This window comes from Dama dama, chromosome 17 (genome assembly GCF_033118175.1).
Source record: "Dama dama isolate Ldn47 chromosome 17, ASM3311817v1, whole genome shotgun sequence".
NCBI classification, from domain to species: domain Eukaryota; kingdom Metazoa; phylum Chordata; class Mammalia; order Artiodactyla; family Cervidae; genus Dama; species Dama dama.
The window spans coordinates 31,800,117-31,819,802 of NC_083697.1; the positions used below are offsets into that span (position 1 = coordinate 31,800,117).

The 19,686-nt window shown below is 38.0% G+C and overlaps 1 long non-coding RNA gene across 3 annotated transcripts in view; it reads right to left on the reverse strand.

Moving 5' to 3' along the window:
• LOC133071703 (uncharacterized) overlaps positions 1–19,686 on the reverse strand; it is a 178,003-nt gene that overhangs the window by 36,170 nt on the left and 122,147 nt on the right. For all 3 annotated transcript variants that reach the window (XR_009696507.1, XR_009696505.1, XR_009696506.1), the window contains exon 3: positions 3,697–3,795. This is a non-coding gene — a long non-coding RNA (uncharacterized LOC133071703). The remainder of the gene's footprint in view (positions 1–3,696; positions 3,796–19,686) is intronic.

Genomic DNA, 19,686 nt, shown 5'->3' on the forward strand with positions numbered 1-19,686 from the left:
CTATTACTTCCCGAATCTTTTCCTATTTTCTATCATGTCTTTTCATTTTTCATTCTTATTATTGCTTTTTCTTGAAAAATATGACATCTTATCTTAGAATATGAATTTTAATATGAGAGAACTAAATACTAATTATCTTACTTCCATCATTTCAATTTAAAATTATAAATGTAACCAATAGAACTACAAATAATAATAAGTTTTAAGGAAGAGGAAGAAAGGTAGAGTTGGCTGTTACTTATGCAATGTATTAATATATTTTGTTTAAAATTGATAAATAAGGCATAGGCATATAACCTCATCCCATGGAGTAACTACCAAAAGATCTAAAAACAGGAAATTTTAAGTGTGTACACCTCTGTTTAATGAAGTTGGGAACGATAAATTGTTTTCTCATTATAGGTTCTTATAAGCATTTACATTACTTAATCAAAAATGGAAAATAAGGTAAAAATGGGAAGTCAAACTGTCTAAAACCCCAGACATGGGGGTTCTATTCATTCACTCAGAGGCAGATCCCAGTAACTCTGGGTGGTTTGATGCTGGTGATCTTGCCAAACTACATTTTGAAAAACACTGATTTAAGTATAATCTCATTTGCATAAGGCTATATACCTTTTTTATAAATAATGTGTAGATAGATTCCACAGACAGATAATGGAATGGAGTGGAAAAGAATAGAAAAGAACGTGTTCTGAAAGGATGTTTACTCAAAAGTTAATAGTGTCTATGCTATCATTGTGAAGTTTCAACTAATTCTTACCTCATAATTATATGATTATGTAATGTTTTTAAGCAATAATTATACATAATTTTCCAAAAACCAATGATGTAATATTTAATTTTTAAAATTCTTCCCTGAAAAGAGTAAGCTTAAACAAAAAGAACAGATTGAAAATATTAAATGAAAGTATGGAGGCAGAAAGACAAAATGGTAAATTAAAAAACAAGATAAGATAAATGAGTTTTAAAATAAAGGCAGGTCTCCATCAGAGATGGAGAGGCACTGTTTTATTTCTACCATTTTTACTCATCATTGTTTCCATCAACACAGGAAATACTGAGGAACAGCAGGCAATCAGTAAATACCTATTACAGACTGACTGGCAAGGTTGGGAAAGCTTGCTCTAGATACTTCTGTTTCTAAAACCAGATGACATGTATTATTTGGCAACCTGAGCCACTGAATACCCATTTTGCAGTTTGACTTAGGTTTCTGTCCTAACACAATTCTTTTCTAAATTTTTGTTCCTTCTTTTATGTTCTTTCCAGCTACCTTTCACCAATCTTTGCCATTCTTTCTAAACTTTTCTCTTGCCTCAGCATATCTTACATTATTGTTCATTATGTGAACCAGATCATGGCATCTGGTCCCATCACTCCATGGCAAAGAGATGGAGAAATGATTAAAACAGTGACAGACTTTATTTTCTTGGGCTCCAAAATCAATGCAGATGGTGACCACAGTCATGAAATTAAAAGACGCTTGTTCCTTGGATGAAAAACTATGACCACGCTATTCAGCATACTAAAAAGCAGAGACATTACTTTGCCAACAAAGGTCCATCTAGTCAAAGCTATGGTTCTTTCAGTAGTCACATATGGATGTGAGAGTTGGAATATAAAGAAAGCTGAGTGCTGAAGAATTGATGCTTTTGAACTGTTGTGTTGGAGAAGACTCTTGAGAGTTCCTGGACTGCTAGGAGATCAAACCAGTTAATCCTAAAGGAAATCAGTCCTGAATATTCATTGGAAGACTGATGCTGAAGCCAAAATTCCAATACTTTGGCCACCTGATGCAAAAAAGTGACTGATTGGAAAAGACCCTGATGCTGGAAAGTTTGAAGGCAGGAGGAGAAGAGGATGACAGAGAATGTTATGGTTGGATGACATCTCCAACTCAATGGACATGAGTTTGAGTAAACTCCAGGAGTTGGTGATGGACAGGGAAGCCTGGCATGCTGCAGTCCATGGGGTCCCAAAAAGTTGGACACAACTGAACGACTGAACTGAACTCACACACACACACACACACACACACACACACACATATTTTTATAGGCCACACTATGCAGCTTGTAAGATCTTTGTTCCCCAGTCAGGCTTTGAACCCAAGCTGTTGACAGGACAGCATGGAGTCCTAACCACTGGACTGCTAGGGAATTCTTGTAGTGTAGTATTGTGTGTGTGTCAACTGTATTTCAATAAAAAAGGAAACAGTAAATTCTTCTGCAGCTATGTCAGAATAAATTAACTTGCCAGATTATAAAATTTCCCTTCCTGCTGACAAATAATTCATTAGAAAAAAGTTTTTACTGACATATGTTTGATCAACAAAACTATGTGTAAGTTTATATTGCTTTGATACATTTATATTGCATATGATTGTGATTTTCATATTAGCTAACCCTTCTATTGTGTCATGTAACTATAATTTCTTTTAGTTTCAGTAACAAAATCTAGTCACTTGGCAAGTTTAATGTTTATAATATAGTTTTATTGTTTTTTGGAAGAAAAAAAAGAAGCAGACCCTGTTCCTAAGGAGATTATGATCTATTTAGAAGTACACTGGTCCTATCTCAACTAGTTACTTGTCTCAGGCACTGCCACTCTGGATTGCTAGCGCTGACAGTGGAGAAACTGTGTGACTCTTGGAATCACTGGATACATTTACTACCAAGATATGTAATTAGGTAAAACAATTTAGAAGCAAACCAACTTATTTCTCCTGTAAATATGCTAATGCATTTTGGTGGTGGGCTGTTTGTGCAGAGATTTTTGTGGCCCATTTCCACCTGGTTTCACTGAGCTCACTCCTTCACCAACACTTTCCACAATTCCAGCTCCTTCATGGCCTGGGGTGAAGGGACACTTCACTGGGATTATTCCTTTTATAGCATGATCATCAGAACCACAGATCCCTGTAGATATCATCTGGGTAGGAATTAAGTGGCCAAGGATAAATTAGTTTGGAATTTTTCTTTTGTCTGAGACTTATTATGAATAATTTTTTTACATGAATAATCTCATTTGATTATTGATAATAGTACTCAGAGAAACACAGGGCAGGTCTAATTACCCCTAATTTGAGATGTGGAAAGGGAGACTCAAAGACTAAAATGACTCACCCACTCTCATGGTGCACGTTCAGATCTGGAAATAAACTAGGTCTTTTGAAATCTACTCTGTACACCCTATGTCATCAACTAGTTTGCAATATTAGAGTCTATTCTATCCAATGTAGGATTTTTGACCATGTATCCATAGCACCACCATTGAGAAACCAAATTCCAAACCAGTATTGTGGAATGTTTTCCCAGTCCTCTGGGAAAAATTGATTTTAAACTAGCATATTGAAAACATTAAGTTAGTAATGTAAAAATGAGTTTAACTGCTGCAAGGTTTAATTGGCATTGAGAAGTTTGAAAACTTCTCAGTTAATGGCCTAAGTTTTCTTGTTTGTGGATAGACTCAATCTACTTATATTGATCATAGAAATGAAACATTTCCTGTAGCATAGCCACTGTATTACTGCTCTGCCTGGAATTCAGCCAGAAAGCATACAGGCAGGGATACTGACTAGCTGTTTCAGTATCAGTAGTAGGAGTGCTGGAACACTGGGAACAACTTTGATACATGAAATAAGATTTCCTTACACTTGCCTTCACAAGTACAAGTTCAAAGATTTAAATTTACCTTAATACGAACTTCCCCAGCCTTTGGTGGCTCAACCTCCACTTTCTCAAGTGAAAGAGAGTTCTTTTTCCAGGCAATGGCTGCCAGGCATGTGATTGTCTGTTGACACAAGGACAATAAGATGACATCATTTAGCGATAACATTTAACTTCTGATCATACAAATGACACTAACTTGCTGTAATTTGTGCCAATAAGAAAATCACACAAAAAAGAAAAAAGATCATTGCAATTTCAGACATAAGCTGGTAAAATTTTAGCATATTTCTTTTGAGTCTCTTAAAATAATTTTTATATGGTAGAGATCATGTCATATAAGCAGTTTCACATTTTAGGGTTGTGTTTTTTGCCAGTGAAAGCCACCGTATACTGAACATTTACTGTTTGCTTGTTCTAAAATGTTTTCTCATGATTTCAAAATGCTTTATAATTTTAAATAGTTGTTTTATATTTCATCATTTGAATATGTCCAAATATCCTTAATCAGCAACTACCTTAATCAAAACAATTGTTTCCATTGTTCTGAATATTATAATGTATATTGTTTATAACTTTGACTTGCCTGGTTTCCTTAAGTAAGAATTACTAGGGGAAAGAATAGAGACATGATTAGAGTGAAACTGATTTCTAACTAACTCTCCAGAAAGTTTGAATGATTTGGCACAACTCTTAGGACTATAAAGCAAAATCTATGTCATCATTTTTCCTACTCTCATTAGCATTGACTGTAGTCATTAAAAACAAAGTGACTGTCAGAAAAAGCTAGCTATTTATTTTTATTAGTATTTTTCAATATTAAGAATGTTGAAATTTTTTATGTGTATGTTAGTCATACATATTTTTTGTGTGTGTGGAATGTTTGGTTCCTATATTTTGCATAAGTATCCACTTGCATCTTGGTATTTTTTTTACTAATCATTTGATCTGTTTACACATAAAAGGAGTGACTGGCAGTCTACCAACTTGTCATATATGATTTTTCCTTCTTGATTTTTGACCTTTATTTTTTATGAAGCTATATGTTCATATATACATGCATAACATACATATTAAAATTTTGATTCATAAAAATATGTTTTCCTTTATTATTTGGTCCATTTCTGTGCTTTGAGAATTCTCTCCATTCTTGTTGTCGTTCAGTCACTCAGTCGTGTTGGTTCTTTGCGACCCTGTGGACGGCAGCACGCCAGGCTTCCCTGTCCTTCACTTTCTCTCCATATAGAGACCAAATAAACATTTGTCACCCTCTTTCTAGATTTTTATAGTTTGATTTTTAAATATTTAACTCTTAAATCTACCTCAAATTATTTTGGGCAATATAAATTTATAGAATCTAAATGAATTGTCTCAGCATGAACTCCTGATGAATTTTTCTTTCATTTATACTTAAATTAGCACCTTTACTATATAAGTTCTTCACTTTACAAGTTTCTTTTTGGAAACATAAATCTATCTTACTGTCTGTTCTTGCACTGACACCTCAGTGAATAACTTTTTGATATTTTTTAATATCTGGTGGTACTAGAGTCCTTCATAATTTTATTGGTGTTTCATTTGCAAGTTTACTGCACTAGTAACTGTAAGACATTATGAGCTGAGTAAATTACGTCTTCAAGAAACTTAGAAATCAATCGAGGAGATAATACATGTCTTGTAACACAAAGAAAAGGGGAAAATGCCACAAAAGAAGTTCAAATAAAAGCAAGTAAAATTATATACTTTATGGAAAACTTCTCCTATTTCAGAAGCGATACACACTCAAGGCAAAAACTTGGAAAACTCAGATAAGTGTAAAGGAGGGGAAACTTCAAGCCCAGTACCCAACTATCAGCATTTTTAAGATTTTATAAACAGATTAACTGAAGCATTTTTTAAAAAATTTTGCTGGAGAATAATTGCTTTACAACATTTGCTGGCTTCTGTCGAACACCAGCAGGACTCAGCCTCAAGTACACACGCGTCCCTCCCTGTGGGACTCCCCGCGCGTCTCCCACCCCACCTCGTACGGTCAGGACGGCCGTGACAAGGAACCAAAAACAGTAAGTGCTGTTGGGGATGTGGAGAAAATGAAGCATTGTTTTTAAGAGTATGACACTGGAAGGAACATAACATCTAATACTAGGAAACCGACTAAATAAATAAATAAAAGCAGCATAATTATCTCCTTGGAATGAATTGCTTTGTTAAATGATAGGCACATTTTTAAGGCATTTAATACAACATTATCAAACTATCACCCAGCAAGTTTCTATCAGTTTACTTTCCTAACAGTGGTGCATGAGTTTCCATGGGTGGGAAAACATAGAAATCTTTGATAACCTGCTTGGAGAAAGTGTCTTAATTTAGTTCCAATGTGTACTTTTTCATTTCGGTTCAGTTCAGGCAGTCAGTCATGTCCTACTCTTTGCAACCCCATGGCCTGCAGCACACCAGGCCTCTCCATCCATCACCAACAGTGATTTAAAGATGTGGAAAGGGAGACTCAAAGACTTAAACTGACTCACTCACTCTCATGGTGCATGTTCAGACCTGGAAAAAAACTAGGCCTTTTCAAATCTACTCTGTACACCCTATGTCATCAACTATTTTCTTGCTCAAACTCATGCCCATTGAGTTGGTGATGACATCCAACCATCTCACCCTCTGCAGTCCCCTTCTCCTCCCACATTGAATCTTTCCCAGCATCAGAGCCTTCTCATGAGAGACTCAGTTCTTCCCATCAGGTGGCCAAACTATTGAATATTCAGCTTCAGCATCAGCCCTTCCAATGAATATTCAGGACTGATTTCCTTTAGGATGGACTGGTTGGATCTCCTTGCAGTCCAAAGGACTCTCAAGAGACTTCCCCAACACCACAGTTCAAAAGCATCAATTCTTTGGTGCTCAGTTTTCTTTATAGTTCAACTCTCACATCCATTCATGACCACTGGAAAAACCATAACTTTAACTAGACAGACCTTTGTTGGCAAAGCAATGTATCTACTGCTTATTTAACTTATATGCAGAGTACATCATGAGAAACACTGGGCTGCACGAAGCACAAGCTGGAATCAAGATATCCAGGAAAAATATCAATAACCTCAGATATGCAGATGATACCACCCTTACGGCAGAAAGTGAAGAGGAACTAAAGAGCCTCTTGATGAAAGTGAAAGAGGAGAGTGAAAAAGTTGGCTTAAAGCTCAACATTCAGAAAACTAAGATCATGGCATCTGGTCCCATCACTTCATGGCAAACAGATGGGGAGACAGTGGAAACAGTGGCTGACTTTATTTTTTGGGCTTCAAAATCACTGCAGGTGGTGATTGCAGCCATGGAATTAAAAGACACTTGCTCCTTGGAAGGAAAGTTATGACCAACCTAGATAGCATATTAAAAAGCAGAGACATTACTTTGCCAACAAAGCTCTGTCTAGTCAAGGCTATGGTTTTTCCAGTGGTCATGTATGGATGTGAGAGTTGGACTATAAAGAAAGCTGAGCACCAAAGAGTTGATGCTTTTGAACTGTGGTGTTGAAGAAGAATCTTGAGAGTCCCTTGGACTGCAAGGAGATCCAACCAGTTCATCCTAAAGGAGATCAGTCCTGAGTGTTCATTGGAAGGACTGATGTTGAAGCTGAAACTCCAATACTTTGTCCACCTGATGCGAAGAGCTGACTCATTGGAAAAGACCCTGAGGCTGGGAGGGATTGGGGGCAGGAGGAGACGGGGACAACAGAAGATGAGATGGTTGGATGGCATCACCGACTCAATGGACATGGGTTTGGGTGAACTCCAGGAGTTGGTGATGGACCTGGAGGCCTGGCGTGCTGCGGTTCATGGGGTCGCAAATAGTTGGACGCGACTGAGTGACTGAACTGAACTGAACTGAACTGAACTACTGTTTAATATGCTGTTTAGATTGATCATACCTTTCCTTCCAAGGAGCTAGCTTCTTTTAATTTCATGGCTGCAGTCACCATCTGCAGTGATTTTGCACATTTTAATAAAGATGATGTAGACCTATTTCAAAAGTAGCACTTTTCTTGCCCAAAGTGTCCATGATGAGTTTTCTGTTTTCCTCGGTGTCTTATAATGCCCAAAAGAATATCAATTCTTTGACTCTGCTCCTGGGGGAACTAGACTGCCTATGTGCTGAGAGTAATTAGAAATAATCAGTAATCACACATCAACATGGGGAAACCAGAGAGGTGAATGGTTGGCAAATATCTGAAAGTGAAGGACAGAAAGGAATATGAGAGAATGATTCAGGAGGGTGTCAACAACAAAGATGCTCTATTAGGGGAGAAGCAGTTTGAAGAGAAGCAATAGGTGAAAAGGCAATGAAGTGATTATAAAAAAGTGAATAAACTAAGCGGAAGATCAGCTCATAATTAGTTAAGAATTTCTGGAGTATCAATTAATGCCAGGTATTGCTAGATACCAGGTGATACCTGGTATATTGCAGGTGATACAGTATAACACTGGGTCTCCAAGAGACGAAGAGATGGAAAAGCACAAGTATAATACAAAGTACTATTAAAAAGCTGAGAGAGATAAGTGATAAAGATGATAGATGACAAAGACAATGTGAGGTCATTATGAATGATGAGAGATGAGATTCAGATGAGACTTGCCGTCCTTGTTACTATCGTGGTGAGTATCCCTGCCTGTCACTTGGGAGACTGAGGTTCCCTGGTGGGAAGGCAACAGGCTCTTTTGGGCTTCCCTGATGGCTCAGATGGTAAAGAGTCCACATGCAATGCAGGAAACCTGGGTTCAATACTTGGGTTGGGAAGATCCCCTGGAGGAGGGCATGGTAATCCACTCCAGTATTCTTGCCTAGAGAATTCCATGAACAGAGGAGCCTGCTGGGATCACATAGAATTGTATATGACTGAGCCACTAATATTTTTTCACTTCAGCTACATTTTGAAGAAGGAATTTATATAAAATAAAAGAGTGGGTAACATAGTCCAAATAGGGGTTAACTCAATCAAGGTAAAGTAAAACTCTGTAATGTGGGCTTGGGGTAAAGATGATGATGGCAAAGCTGCTGCTCCTGTTAATAAGGATGATGACCATCATCATATTTACCTTTTATTATTTGCCTAATGCAGTGTTTCTCCAAGTCAGACCACATAAGAATCTCTTGAGAAAGATTGTTTAAAATTTATAATTCTGGACCCTATCCCCTTGATATATGGCTTCTGATAGAGGCAAATATTAGATCAGAAAGCACTAAGCGCACTGTTTATTAACTTGCAGTGTAAGAATGTGAGTTCTTGGCTGGTCACTCTGGCGGCCCTGATTCACATCGCTTAGACATGGTTTATTCACTGTCCTTCAAAGCTTCCCTCGAGCAAGTCAGTGAAACAGCTTCTTTGATGAAAACCTTTATAGTTCACAGAAACCATGAGGTGTGAGTAATTTAGGTAGCAGTAGGTGTGAGAATATAGTTTGAAACTAGATTCAGTAATTACATGTCTCTAGGCTTGGAGTGTTTCTAGCAAAAGAACTCTCTTAACTCCCTAACCACTTGTTCATAACTTTTTGTTGTCTTTCATAAAAGTTTCATAACTGCCATTTAATTTTCTAAGGGTCTTGTCCGAATAATGCTTCTCTCTTGTTCTCCCTAGGAATTATTGAGGCTTTTATCTCAAGACTTGGGTGAGAAACTGGGCTAGGGCAGAGAAGGCTGTTATACACTCAGGAGAATGCTCTTAGGAGGAATTCCAGGTGCCTATGCTGTATTTAGGGAGCTATCACCCATATAGGCAAGAAGGTATGGGAGTGGAGGTGTTTGAACGGGATTGAAGGGACTTAGTCTTGTTCACTTCTCTCTTTTTAAATAATATGCTGATCTCCAAGCTTTGTGCACCAATGCATCTACTGTTAGAATGTATACATTATTCTTATTCAGCAATGCTTGGGCTGACAGATGTGAAATGAAGTCTGGCATGAACAAGCAGAAGGTCCAGTTTAGGCTTGTCTTTCCCATAGCAATCTTGCTAAAGATCAAAACAATAGTCATTTTCTCCTACCCTGTTACCTAAATCTAGACCTTTATTGGGCCTAGATCTTTCTGAGCCCTAAGCAAACAGCCAAACAAGGTCAAGGATAGGACTGCAACTGGGAGCAGAAACTCGGATCAATTCAACTTCAGTAGGATTTTCCCTCTCTGTTACATGAGGCAGTATAGTGCAGTGGTTAAAAGCATGGATGCTAGCACTAACAGACTTACATTCCAATCTTAGTTCCATGTCTTACCTGCCTTATGTCAGTAAGAAATCCAACTTCTCTGTCCTTCAGTTTCCCCATAAATAAAATGAAAATGATCATAGTAGCTCCTACTTCATAGGTTTGCTTTAAACATTAAGAGAGGCAACATGTGACAAATGTTTACAACTGTGGTGGGCACACAGTACTGCCTTCCTGTAAGTGCTATCCATTATTATTATAGTGTCTCCCAGGATATTATTTCATTTTCTCACCACTGCCTTGCTTTTGCGGAATATGCTACAAAAAATGCACATATGATTATGAAATCTAACAACTGCAATGAGAGAGCTCAGATTTCTCTCTTAAGTCCAAAAATGAAAGAAAGGTTCTTTTCACTTAGCTTGGGTCAGGTATTCACTCCTAGACCTAGGAAAACTAGCCAGAGTTGTAGGTTGGAAAAGAATTTGGTAGCTATGACCACAGCCATGCTGACATTCCTGAGCAGCTGAGGGTGAACAGATAAGATCACCAGGGAAAATCACAGGGCAGATTAGTTCCATTGTGAAGTATGATCACCAAGACAAATGAGATGTCAGCATTGCTGGGCAATCCAGCTTTTTCCCTAACCAATTTGTTGTCCAGTTTCCTGAGATAACTGCCTCTCTTTCAATACTTGTACCAAACATCTGACCATCACCCCCCACATCCCTGCCCATTTTCCTCCATCCCCATTTCTCTAGTGAGAAAGCTTACAATATCCTGAAAAGTCACCCAGTTGCTTCAGGCAAAAACCTTTCCCTCCTTATACCCAATCTACTAAAAGCTCTGCCAGCTCTGTCTCTGATGTATTTCCCTCATTTGTGAGTGTCTAACGTCTATATCCCTACAGTTCCTAGAAGAACAGAGACTTTGAATCTCTTGTTATTTTTCTCTACCCCAAGTATCTGGAATGGTGCCTGATACATAAGTATTGATTAAATGAATTAAAGTGGATGTTATCAGAGGGGACCTCCCTTGTAGGGAGAGTTACTAGTCATGTAACTAGTCATGTAACTAGTGTTACTAGTTACTAGTCATGTGTCTGCATCTCCACCCATCCCATTCTCCTCCCTCGTCTCCTGTCTCCACTTATGAAGCGTGATGTTATCCATGTCTTGTCTCAGTGTGGCTTGTCAGCTTTTTAACACACTCTACCACTGAAAAGCAAAGCAGAAACAAACTTTCCATTGCCCCGAATTTCTTTCCAGCTGCCACTGGGAATCAAGATGGACGTGTATGTGGCTCTCTGAAGTGAGGGTGAAGAATTCTAGGCCAAGCACTACTACTCTGGGCTTCTGTTGACTGGCCTTGAGAAAGTACAATTGTAGCAATTGGAACTTCTCAATCTGACTAAATAGTGTATTGACTTTTAAATTTGAATAACTTGAATTTGATTTATAAAAGGATGCCCATGTATAACTTGACTTTGTAATTTGGACTTTGCAGCTTTGGCGAGTTTCTATAGTGGTGTCAGGCAGTTACTTTATGGCCAGGAATATACCAGGGTCATATTGTCTAAGAAAAGACACAATTTAAGAAAAAGACCCTTTACATTCATTGTCTTCTTTTCCTCACCTTCCTCTCAGTCCTTCAAACATGGCTTTGTGTTTTATATCCCTAACACTCCCCTGAAAGAGCCATTATTTACTCTTATTAGTGCTGTCTATTTTACTAAAACCAAGGAACATTTTCAGCAGTCATCCTGACAGTTCAGTATGACTGATCACTCCTTGAAACTCTTCCTTTAAACTCTTGCCTCAACACTCTCCTGAAATTTTTCTATCGTATTTGTCCTTTTCTGACTTTTTTTTTCTTTAATGTTTCATCCTTCTCTTCTTGACCATTAAGTGTTCCCATCAAGATTCCTGACTTGGCAGAGCAGCCTTGCTAAACTTGAGAATTCATCCTTCTGTGGAGCTGCAGTACCTCTGTTACTAAGTCCTAGACCTGAATCTCAGCTATGGTCTGCCCTCCAACTTAAGGAGATTAGAAATGAAATGTTTCCCTTGGGATTGTTCTTTCTCTTTCTAAACCATTATCTTCTGTGTATATAAATAACTTTTAAACAAGATGCTTATTATTTCTATTTATTAAAGTAATACTTTTCCTTATAAGTGATATATGTTCACTTTATAATATTTATAAAATATAGGAAGCACAAAGGAAAAAATAACATTCTTATAATCTCATCACTTATTAATCCTATAAATGTTTTGGAACTTTTTCTACACATATATAAATTTTATTTTTTCAAAGTTGACTATCTTATATATATATAGTTGACTATGTGCTACATTGCTTCAGTCATGTCTGACTCTTTGCAACGCCATGGATTGTAACCTGCCAGTCTCCTCTGTCCATGAGATTCTCCAGGCAAGAACACTGGAGTAGGTTGCCATTCCCTTCTCCAGGGGATCTTCCTGACCCAGTGATCAAACCCAGGTCTCTTGCATTGCAGGTGAATTCTTTACTGTCTGAATCATCAGGGTAGCCCATAAATATATACATATATATATTGTATTTTGCATCTTAAAAGTCTAAAATTACATTTTGACAATTTCCCGTGTTTTTAACTATTCTTCTAAAGCATAGCTTTTAGTGGCTTTATTGTGTTTCATCCATAATTATATTTCTTCTACAATTTCTCTAGTTGGGATGAGGGGAACTACTCTCTAGTTGCAGTGCTCAGGCTTCTCATTGTGGTGGCTTCTCTTATTTCAGAGCAAGGACTCTAGAGTGTGTGGGCTTCAGTACTTGTGGTGCATACTTAGTTGCCCCTCACCATGTGGAATCTTTCAGCACCAGGAATTGAATTCCATGTATTGGCAGGAAGATTCTTAACTACTGGACCACCAGGGAGGTCACCATTTGTACTTCATCCTTGTTTCCCTTTATATCCACATGACTAAAAAGGATTTTTGTTTGTATAATTCAATTGGAACTTAGCACATACACTCTTTTTTGTTGTCTCTTTTATGGGTGGAGACTACTCTTTGGATTAGATTTGAGTCAACAAATCCAGAAGTCAAAACTGTAGAGTAAAACTTTTCTTCTTCTTCTTCTTCTTCTTCTTCCCCTTTTCTTCCTCCTTTCCTCTTCTGTATAGGAGAACTGGGTTTGACTCTCTATCAAGGGCAGTTCAATGATGGTTATTTTATAGTGGTTAAATTTGCTTGTTATTTTTAGTCTTGAACATCAGTATTGAATTAAGTTGATTTCTATCCAATTCTATCATTATCAATCTTTCTTTCATATCAATCTCTATTTCATCTTGTAGAGCTGCTATCTGTCAAAACATTTCTGTAGAGAGACTGGCGTTGTTCCAGCACTCTCCTCCTCTTCACAGCACAACAGTCAGACACCAATCAGTCAGCAAAGATGCTCACCTTCCCCAGTATTTCATTCATTTTTTAAAATATTAATTAATTAATTAGGCTGCATCGGGTCTTAGTTGTGGCACTGGGGATCTTTACTGTGTTATGCGAGATCTTTTGTTGCAGCATGCACTCCCTAGTTGTGGTACCTGGGCTTCGTAGTTGCTCTGGAACATGTGGGATCTTAGACCAGGGATTGAACCCATGTCCTCTGCATTGCAAGCTGTGTTCTTAACCACTGAACCACCAGGGAGGTCCCACCATCCCTGGCATTTCTCCTCCACTCAATACCAGTCATCATTGACAAAGCACCTCCTCATTCCAGGCACTCAGGTGAGTTCAGCAGAGTGACAATGATGGATAACAGTTGACCTCTACCTATGCCAGGAGTCAGTATGGGGCAGTGGTTGTAACACGGATATAGACTTGGGGAGATCCTATCCTTACTATCTATGTGAACTTGGAAGTATTAACTATCTTTGTCCATTTTTAATCTACAAAAAGAGGGGTGAACAAATGAGGTAATCCTTTTAAAGCACTTATCAGGGAGGCTGACAGATAGGACAAACCTCAATAAACATTAGCTACAGTGATTATCCATAAAAACAAGCTTATAATCTATGGGAGGGAAGACAGACAGATAATCAAGTCTTGTATGTATCAGGCTGTCTCGGAAGTGCTGTGTTATGGGTATAAACTAGTGCTTTGGAAGCAGAGAAGGAGGTGACGTTCTTTTTTTTTTTTTTTTAGTTGGAGGCTAATTACTTTACAATATTGTAGTGGTTTTTGCCATACGTTGACATGAATCCGCCATGGGTATACATGTGTTCCCCATCCTGAACCCCCCTCCCGCTTCCCTCCCCATTGCATCCCTCTGGGTCATCCCAGTGCACCAGCCCTGAGTGCCCTGTCTCATGCATCTAACCTGGACTGGCAATCTGTTTCACATATGATAATATACATGTTTCAATGCTATTCTCTCAGATCATCCCACCCTCGCCTTCTCCCACAGAGTCCGAAAGACAGTTCTATACATCTGTGTCTCTTTTGCTGTCTCACCTATAGGGTTATTGTTACCATCTTTCTAAATTCCATATATATGTGTTAGTATACTCTATTGGTATTTTTCTTTCTGGCTTACTTCCCTCTGTATAATAGGCTCTCGTTTCATCCACCTCATTAGAACTGATTCAAATGTATTCTTTCTGAGTAGAGGGTTCAGGAAGCTTGGTAGAGGAGACGATGTTTGAGGTAGACTTTAAATAATCTTGGAGAGCAGAGACGAATGCTCACTGGGTCATTTCTATTGCTCTTGGTTCAGTGTAAGCAGTATGTGTATGGTTTCCAGAGAATAGGACTTTGATTTTTCTTCTGTCCACATTTGGAGGCCTCATACAATCCATCATACAGTCAGATATTTAATTCGAGGTTGTCTGTCAATGTGGATAAATCAACAAAAAGGATATATTTCCCTAGAATTGCTGAGGTAACTTCCAATTACCAGGTGGCTCAGACAGTAAAGAATCACCTGCAATGCAAGAGACCTGGGTTCAATCCTTGGGTTGGGAAGATTCTCCTGGAGGAGGGTATGGCAACTCACTCCAGTTTTCTTGCCTGGAAAATCCCATGGACAGAGGAGCCTGACGGGGCAGTCCATGGAGTTGCAAAAGAGTCAGACATGACTGAGAATGCACACAAGAGCCAAATCATGGAATTTTAAATCAGACATTTCATTTGAGCTAAAATTAGTCTTCGTGAAATTCAGTCTCCTTATTAATAAAGAGACTATATGAACAGTTAGTTTGGACATTGGCGTAAGAATAAAATGAGATTATGGATACCACATTTCCAAACCAGAAAGCACTACATACATTGTAGAAGAGTTTATTATCTCTTTTCCTTCTAAACCCCTCATTTACTTTCCTTTTTTCCTTTCAAATATCCCCCTTCCTCTTAAAGTTTTCTCATCCTCATCCTTCATCTCCCCATTTCCTATCTTCCATTTTCCTTCTCCTCATCTCCCTCAGTTTTAATTTCTCCCCGCCCTTCACCCCTCCATCCCTGACTTGTGTGTAGGGGCTATGAATCACTCAGGTCTAAGAACACGGTAATTCTCAATCTAGACTGGTGAGAGGAAGAGACAGAAAAACTCTCACTCTTGCACCACACAAAAGGAATGATGGAGAAAGCTGGACTCTCCACAGAAACAGCTAGCAAAGAAACGCATGGTTTGCTGTTGAAATGTAGTCCGTGTATGATCTTCCTAGTGGGTGGAACTTTGTTATTTAAGGCTGTGTTGAAGTTGCCATGGGAATCCCCATGAACCATGTTTTACACAATGAAGTATTCCTGGTAATTTTTAAGTCAAGTTTTAAGAAATAAGATCATAATTATGATAAAAGAATAATTATTATTTAAAGAAATATCTTAATCAATCATTCTGTAAAGTAAAAAATTCTTTTATAAAGCTAAAATCAACCTCCAACTGCAGTCATCTACTAACACAGGAAAAAAATCAGTATAATATCTAAGCTTGAGCTGTATAGGTATTTGAAGATAAAAATGCACTAAATGAATATGAGTTGTAAGACATAAGAATTAGATACCAAGATAAAAAAAAATGCTCTGCATGATGTTTTATAAGCATGAATTTGACTAAAGAAGAAAAATTAATAGTTTCTTTTGTCCAGCAATCAAAATAACATCCCACTTTTCTTATCATTTTCTTCACATCAGTTCAGTTCAGTTGCTTAGTCATGTCTGACTCTTTGTGATCCCATGGACTGCAGCATGCCAGGCCTCCCTGTCCATCACCAACTCCTGGAGTTTACTCAAACTCATGTCCTTTGAGTCAGTGATGCCATCCAATCATCTCATCCTCTGTCATCCCCTTCTCCTCCCACCTTCAATCTTTCCCAGCAGCAGGTTCTTTTCAAATGAGTCAGTTCTTGGCATCAGGTGGCCAAAGTATTGGAGTTTCAGCTTCAGCATCAGTCCTTCCAATGAACACCCAGGACTGATCTCCTTTAGGATGGACTGGTTGGATCTCTTTATAGTCCAAGGGACTCTCAAGAGTCTTCTCCAACACCACAGTTCAAAAGCAGCAATTCTTCGGGGCTCACCTTTCTTTATAGGCCAACTCTCACATCCATACATGACTACTGGAAAAACCATAGCTTTGACTAGATGGACCTTTGTTGGCAAAGTAATGTCTCTGCTTTTTAGTAACCTGTCTAGGTTGGTCATAACTTTTCTTCCAAGGAGCAAGTGTCTTTTAATTTCATGGCTGCAATCACCATCTGCAGTGATTTTGGAGCCTCAAAAAATTAAGTCTGTCACTGTTTCCACTGTTTCCTCATCTGTTTGCCATGAAGTGATGGGACTGGATGCCATGATCTTAGTTTTCCGAGTGTTGAGCTTTAAGCCAACTTTTTCACTCTCCTCTTTCACTTTCATCAAGAGGCTCTTTAGTTCTTCACTTTCTGCCATAAAGGTGCTGTCATCTGCATATCTGAGGTTATTGATATTTCTCATGATATACTCTGCATATAAGTTAAATAAGCAGGGTGACAATATACAGCCTTGATGTACTCCTTTCCCAATTTGGAACCAGTCTGTTGTTCCATGTCCAGTTCTAACTGTTGCTTCTTGACATGCATACAGATTTCTCAGGAGGCAGGTCAGGTGGTCTGGTATTCCCATCTCTCTAAGAATTCCCCACAGTTTATTGTGATCCACAAAGGCTTTAGCATAGTCAATAAAGCAGAAATAGATGTTTTTCTGGAACTCTCTTGCTCTTTCAATGATCCAACGGATGTTGGCAATTTGATCTCTGGTTCCTCTGCCTTTTTTAAATCCAGCTTAAACATCTGGAAGTTCATGGTTCACATATTGCTGAAGCTTGGCTTGGAGAATTTTGAGCATTACTTTGCTAGCGTGTGAAATGAGTGCAACTGTGTGGTAGTTTAAGCATCCTTTGGCATTGCCTTTCTTTGGGATTGGAATTAAAACTGACCTTTTCCAGTCCTGTGGCCACTGCCGAGTTTTCCAAATTTGCTGGCATATTCAGTGCAGCACTTTCACAGCAGCATCATCTTTTAGGATTTGAAGTCATTCCTCTGGAATTCCATCACCCCCGCTAGCTTTGTTCCTGTGATGGTTCCTAAGGCTCACTTGACTTTGCATTCCAGGATGTCTGGCTCTACGTCAATGATCACACCATTGTGATTTTCTGGGTCATGAAGATGTTTTTTGTATAGTTCTTCTGTGTGTTCTTGCCACCTCTTCTTAATATCTTCTGCTTCTGTTAGGTCCATACCGTTTCTGTCCTTTATTGTGTCTATCTTCACATGAAATGTTTCCTTGGTATCTCTAATTTTCTTGAAGAGATCTCTAGTCTTTTCCATTCTATTGTTTTCCTCTATTTCTCTGCATTGATCACTGAGGAAGACTTTATTTTCTCTTCTTGCTATTCTTTGGAACTCTGCATTCTTCACATGATAAATTATAATTTTCTCTATTCTAAATAAAATCTTAATATTAGAACTTGTAATGCAGAAATTTAGACTCTGTAAACTGAATTTATTGTCTTGCACTATGCTGAGATATCTACAGAATTTATCCCATTTAATCTTAATGTCATTTTATGAATTAAGTACTAACATCCTCATTTTAAAGACTGAAAAACTTAATTGTAATTAATTGCCTAATATCTCACAGGGATGTACCATATGCTCTATTCTATATTAGGTCTCTCATATAGCTACCTAGAAAATATATTTTAGACTAAGTCAGAAGAGGTGTGATTTGGGGTCACTGAGAAGCTAATCAGTCTGTCTCTGAAATTAGGTCATGGCTCTGGAGTCACACCCTCTGAGCTATGGAGTACATGTGATCTGTCAAATGCACAGCCTTCCTTTGACCCAAGGCTGATTACCTCTAGGAGAACCATAGACGTGATGTCATAGGAGGTAGGTCTTTGACATCACATTGTCTTTTCCAGAAATCTGGATACCTTGAATTCTTCTTTGCAAGAAATGGAGGTATCAAAAAGTTTCATAGAGGAAAGATATTCCTCTATGAAAGAAAATAGAAAATAATATGTTAAAATCAAACAGCACACCTTTACCTTCCCCATAGGTATCTCTTACCTGTCCTATATGAACAAAAATAGATTAATTTCCTGACATTATCAATGATATAGAATAGTCACACTTCAATGCACTCATTGGCACCCAAACATTTCATAATTGGGAAGTCATCTTACATCTCTGGGCCACTGCCCAGCAAAGGATAAGACCAGAAGAAAATCTCACTGTTTTGACCCTAAATTCTCGCCTTAACTGTCACTTTAATTTGCCATTTAAGAACAAAGCAGACAGTTCTAATGTGTTGTGTTATTTAAATCTCTCTTCTCCAGACAATATCTCCCCTTCCCACCCTCACCAGCCCTCACACACACACCCAGTATGATTCCAGACTAGCTGTGTTCAAGAAAATTTTCTTCAATGATGAAATTTTTCTTTGGTTTATTGCCCAACTCATTAGCCACAAGCCATACATAGCTACTGAACATGTGAAGTATGCTACTGCAACCAGAAAACTCACTTTTTAATTATATTTAATTTCAATTAATTTAAATTTAAATAGCCACATGTGGCCAGGAGCATAGTTGAGATTATTTTGTTCTCTGGCTTTTGCTAGGATGCTTGAGGAAACTATGGTGTAGAACTTAAACACATGAGCTTTGCTTTCAGATCACTTACTAGACATTAGTGACCTTAGCAAGTAATTTAAAGCCCTTAATTGCCAGTCCCAGCATCTGAAAAATGGGGTGAACAATAGATTCTTTATTACCCAGAGTAGTGAAAACTAAATGAGAAAATGCAGGGAAAGCACTTGGCAAACAAGTGCTGACACATATTAGTCATTAAAACCCTAAAATTAATGTTTAATTGTAGCAGAAACAACAATGACAGCAATAATAGTAGCTTAATGGCCCTAACAAAAGATGAGAAGGAAGGCATTTATAACTATACAAAAGATAAATGTTACAAAAGATAAATGTTGCAAAAGAAAACTGAAGGATTTTTTTGCCCTTTTAAATATCTGGGAGCTCTTTTATTTTTTCATTGGTGTGGTTTTGCATGAGTTGATTAGATGTAAATAAGACTGTATTAGTATTTCAATGCAAAATATTAGAGAAAACTTTACCATTTACCAACCTCCCATTCTGAAAGTTTCTTTTTCCAGGGACTCTAGATGTCTGAACTTCCAATTTGAATAAAAACACACTTTAAAAATAAAACTGTTTCAAAAGTGATTAGGCTGGTACTTGGAATCACTAAGCATAATCAACACTGACATTTTCTCTCAATT